Here is a 5599-nt window from a genome sequence, read left to right on the forward strand (position 1 = left end):
TGCAACCTTTCATGGTCTTCATTGTTTCAAAAGGAAGTCTTGTGAAGGGGGCATGATTTATGGTGTGTTGTTGTGATGCACCTCAGTAAACCATACCTCATGTTCCTGATCTGGGCCAGGCTGTCGTAAAGAAGTATGGTGCCCACCGATTATAGCTTTGGGTTCATGCAAACACAGTCTGGCTGCTTTGCACATTTGTCTGGGCAACATTTATAGGCATTTAAATAGTAAAAGGAGGAACGGGGTCGATTGGGCACCAAAATGGGGGATTTACGCATGGAGGTAGGGGAATGGCTGAGGTATTAATACCTGTCTTTACCAAGGAAGAATGCTACCCAGACCATGGCGAAAGAGGAGATGGTTCAGACATTTGAAGGGTTTAAAATTGATGAGGTATTGGATAGGCTGGCTGTGCTTAAATTTGGTGAGGTGCCAGGACTAGATGAGATGCACCCAAGGATACTGAAGGAAGTGAGTGTGGAAATTGCGGAGGCACTGCCCATAATCTTTCAGTCTTCCTTCGATTCAGGGGTTGTGCCAGAGGACTGGAGCATTGCAAACATTACTCTTGTTGAAACGAGGGTATAAAGACTAGCCTTGCAACTACAGGCCAATCAATTTAACTTTACTGGTGGGGAAGCTTCTAGAAACGGTAATTCAGGATAAAATTAATAGTCACTTGGGTAAATGCAGGTTAAGGAAAGCCAACGTGGATTTGTGAAGGGTAAATTGTGTTTAACTTGCTGGTGTCTTTTGATGAGAGTAATGTTGATGTGGGGTACATGGACGGAGTTACGAGCAAAGTTAGAGTTCATGGAATAAAAGGGACAATAGCAACATGGATAGAAAATTGGCTGAGTGACAGGAAACAGCAGTGGTGAATGGTTACTTTTCGGACTGGAGGAAGGTTTGTCGTGGAGTTCCCCAGAGATCGGTTTTAGGAGCCCTGTTCTCACTGATATTAATGACCTAGACCATGGTGTATAGGGAACAATTTCAAAATTTGTGGACGTTACAAAACTTGTAAGTATTGTGAACTACGAGGAAGATGGTGTAGAATTCAAATGGACAAACAGGTTGGTTGAATGGGTGGGCAAGTGGCAGATAAAATTTGGTGCAAAGAATTGTAAGTTGATTCATTTTGGTGGGAGTGCAGAGAGACAATATAAAATAATAAAAGGTGTACTTCTAAAAGGGTGCAGGAGCAGAGGGATCCAAGTGTATATGTAAATCATCGAAGGTGGCAGGACAGGTTGAGAGCGCAGTTAATAAGACATACAGCATCCCTGGGCTTTATTAATAGCTGCTTAGAGTACAAGAGCAAGGAAATAAAGCTAAACCTGTATAAAACACTGATCTGGCCTTAACTGGAGTATTGTGTCCTGTCCTGGGTACTGCATTTTTAGGAAAGATGTAAAGGCATTGGAGAGGGTGCAGAAAAGATTAAAGTGGTTTCAGGGAACAGGAACTTCAGGTACATAGTTTAGGGAAGTTGAGACTTCTCCTTGGAGAAGATTAGGTTGAGAGGAGATTTGATAGAGGTATTCAAAATGTGGGGACTGGACAGAGTAGATAGAGTGAAACAGTTCTCATCGGTGGAAGGCTTGAGAGCCAGCGGGTACAGATTTGAGGTAATTGGCAAAAGAAGCAATGGTGACATGAGGAAAATCTTTTCCATGCAGCATCTGGTTAGGATCTGGAATGCACTGCCTGAGAGTATGGTGGAGGCAGGATCATCAGGCTTTCAAAAGGGAATTGCATCATTCTCTGGAAAGGAAAAAGTAGCAGGGCTACGAGGAAAAGGCAGGGGAATAGCTTGAGGTGAATTGCTTCTTCAGAGGGGGAAGCACAGACATGATGGGTTGAATGGCCTCCTGCACTGTAGCTATTCTGGGACTAATAGCCGTAATGTAGTAAATGCCCCAAGGTGCTGCAAATGAGGGCTATTGGAGAAAATTTGAGAGTGAGCCACAGAAAGAGATTAGAACGGGTGACCGACAGCATGGTTAAAGAGGTAGGTTTTTAAGTTCCTTCTTAAAGGAGGTGAGAGAAGTGGAGAGCTTTAGAGAGAGAATTCCCACTCTGAGGGACTTGGCACCTGAAGGCATAGCCACCAAAAATAGAGCAACAAAAATTTGGAAAGCTCAAGAGGCCAGAATTGGAGAATCTCAGATTTTTTGGAGAGCTGGAGGAGGTTACAGAGAGAGGGAGGGTTGTAGGGGCTGGGGGAGGTTACAGAGAGAGGGAGTGTTATAGGGGCTGGGGGAGGTTACAGAGAGAGGGAGTGTTATAGGGGCTGGGGGAGGTTACAGAGAGAGGGAGTGTTATAGGGGCTGGGGGAGGTTACAGAGAGAGGGAGGGTTGTAGGGGCTGGAGGAGTTTACAGAGAGGGAGGGTTATAGGGGCTGGGGGAGGTTACAGAGAGGGAGTGTTATAGGGGCTGGCGGAATATACAGAGGGAGTGTTATAGGGGCTGGGGGAGGTTACAGAGAGAGGGAGGGTTGTAGGGGCTGGGGGAGTTTACAGAGAGGGAGGGTTATAGGGGCTGGGGGAGGTTACAGAGAGAGGGAGTGTTATAAGGGCTGGGGGAGGTTATAGAGAGAAGGAGGGTTGTAGGGGCTGGGGGAGGTTACAGAGAGGGAGGGTTGTAGGACGGGAGGAGGTTACAGAGAGAGGGAGCGATTTAGGGCTGGGGGAGGTTACAGAGGGAGGGTTGTAGGGCTGCAGGAGGTTACACAGAGGAAGGGTTGCAGGACTGGAGGAGGTTACAGAGAGAGGGAGGGTTGTAGGGCTGGAGGAGGTTACAGAGAGAGGGTTGTAGGTTTGGAGGAGGTTACAGAGAGATGGAGGGTTGTAGGGGCTGGAGGAGGTTACAGAGAGAGGCAGGGTTGTCGGACTGGAGGAGGTTACAGAGAGAGGGAGGGTTGTGGGAGCTGGAGGAGGTTACAGAGGGAGGGTTGTAGGGGCTGGAGGAGGTTACAGAGGGAGGGTTGTAGGGCTGGAGGAGGTTACAGAGAGGAAGGGTTGCAGGGCTGGAGGAGGTTACAGAGGGAGGGTTGTAGGGCTGGAGGAGGTTACAGAGAGAGGGTTGTATGTTCGGAGGAGGTTACAGAGAGATGGAGGGTTGTAGGGGCTGGAGGAGGTTACAGAGAGAGGGAGGGTTGTGGGAGCTGGAGGAGGTTACAGAGGGAGGTAGGGATGCAGGGCTGGAGGAGGTTACAGAGAGAGGGAGGGTTGTAGGGCTGGAGGAGGTTACAGAGAGAGGGAGGGATGCAGGGCTGGAGGAGGTTACAGAGAGAGGGAGGGTTTTAGGGCTGGAGGAGGTTACAGAGAGAGGGAGGGTTGTGGGAGCTGGAGGAGGTTACAGAGGGAGGGTGGGTTGTGGGAGCTGGAGGAGGTTACAGAGAGAGGTAGGATTGTAGGGCTGGAGGAGGTTGCAGAGAGAGGGAGGTTTGTAGGGTTGGAGGAGGTTACAGAGAGAGGGAGGGTTGTAGGCTGGAGGAGGTTACAGAGAGAGGGAGGGTTGTAGGGCTGGAGGAGGTTACAGAGAGGTGGGGTTGGAGAGCTGGAGGAGGTTACAGAGAGAGGGAGGGATGCAGGGCTGGAGGAGGTTACAGAGAGAGGGAGGGTTTTAGGGCTGGAGGAGGTTACAGAGAGAGGGAGGATTGTAGGGCTGGAGGAGGTTACAGAGAGAGGGAGGGTTGTAGGGCTGGAGGAGGTTACAGAGAGGTGGGGTTGGAGAGCTGGAGGATGTTACAGAGAGAGGAGGGATGCAGGGCTGAAGGAGGTTACAGAGAGAGGGAGGGTTTTAGGGCTGGAGGAGGTTACAGAGAGAGGGAGGGTTGTAGGGGCTGGATGAGGTTACAGAGAGAAGGTGGATTGTAGGGCTGGAGGAGGTTGCAGAGAGACGGAGTGTTGTAGGGGCTGGAGGAGGTTACAGAGAGAGGGAGGGTTGTAGGGCTGGAGGAGGTTGCAGAGAGCCAGGGTTGTAGAGGCTGGAGGAGGTTACAGAGAGAGAGGGAGGGCTGTGGGAGCTGGAGGAGTTTACAGAGAGAGGGAGGGTTGTAGGGGTTGGAGGAGGTTACAGCGAGAGCGAGGGTTGTAGGGCTGGAGGATGTTACAGAGAGAGGGAGGGTGGTTGGGGTGGAGGAGGTTACAGTGATAGGGAGGGTTGTAAGGATGGAGGAGGTTACAGAGCGAGCGAGGATTGTAGGGATGGAGGAGGTTATAGAGGGAGGGCGGGTTGTGGGAGCTGGAGGAGGTGACATAGAGAGGGAGGGTTGTGGGGGCTGGAGGAGGCTACAGAGAGATGGAGGTTTGTATGGCTGGAGGAGGTTGTAGAGAGATGGAGGGTTGTAGGGCTGGAGGAGGTTGCAGTGAGAGGCAGGGTTGTAGAGGCTGGAGGAGGTTACAGAGAGAGGGATGGTTGTAGGAGTTGGGGGAGGCTACTGAGAGAGGGAGAGTTGTAGGGCTGGAGGAGGTTACAGAGAGGGGGAGGTTGTAGGGGCTGGAGGATGTTACATCGAGAGCGAGGGTTGTAGGGATGGAGGAGGTTATTGAGAGAGGGAGGGTGGTAGGGATGGAGGAGGTTATTGAGGGAGGGAGGGTTGCAGGGATGGAGGAGATTACAGAGAGAGGTAGGGTTGTAGGGATGGAGGAGGTTATTGAGGGAGGGAGTGTGGTAGGGCTGGAGGAGGTTATTGAGGGAGGGAGGGTTGTAGGGGCTGGAGGATGTTATTGAGGGAGGGAGTGTGGTAGAGTTGGAGGAGGTTATTGGGGAGGGAGGGAGGAGGTTATTGAGGGAGGGAGTGTGGTAGGGATGGAGGAGGTTATTGAGGGGGAGGGAGGAGGTTATTGAGGGAGGGAGGGAGGGATGAGGTTATTGAGGGAGGGAGAAAGTTATTGAGGGAGGGAGGGAGGAAGTTACTGAGGGAGTGAGGAGGTTATTGAGGGAGTGAGGAGGTTATTGAGGGAGGGGGAGTTTATTGAGGGTGGGAGGAGGTTATTGATGGAGGGGTTATTGAGGGAGGGGGTTATTGAGTGAGGGAGGGAAGAGGTTATTGAGGAAGGGAGGGAGGAGGTTATTGAGGGATTAAGGGAGGGGGAGGTTATTGAGGGAGGGAGGAGGTTATTGAGGGAGGGAGGAGGTTATTGAGGGCGGGAGGAGGTTATTGAGGGAGGGAGGGAGGAGGTTATTGAGGGAGGGAGGGAGGAGGTTATTGAGGGCAGGAGGAGGTTATTGAGGGAGAGAGGAGGTTATTGATGGAGGGAGGAGGTTTTTGAGGAGGGAGGAGGCAATTGCAGGAGGGAGGGAGGAGGTTATTGATGGAGGGTGGAGGTTATTGAGGGAGGAGGGAGGTTACTGAGGGAGGAGGGAGGTTATTGTGGGAAGGAGGGAGGAGGTTATTGAGGGAGGAGGGAGGTTATTGTGGGAGGGAGGGAGGAGTTATTGAGGGAGGGGGAGTTTATTGAGGGATGGGGAAGGTTATTGTGGGAAGGAGGGAGGAGGGAGGTTATTGTGGGAGGGAGGGAGGAGGTTATTGAGGGAGGGGGACACTGCAATGGAGGGATTTGAGCAAAAAGATGAAAATTTTATATT

Source organism: Cetorhinus maximus, chromosome 5 (assembly GCF_964194155.1).
Source record: "Cetorhinus maximus chromosome 5, sCetMax3.hap1.1, whole genome shotgun sequence".
Classification (NCBI taxonomy): Eukaryota; Metazoa; Chordata; class Chondrichthyes; order Lamniformes; family Cetorhinidae; genus Cetorhinus; species Cetorhinus maximus.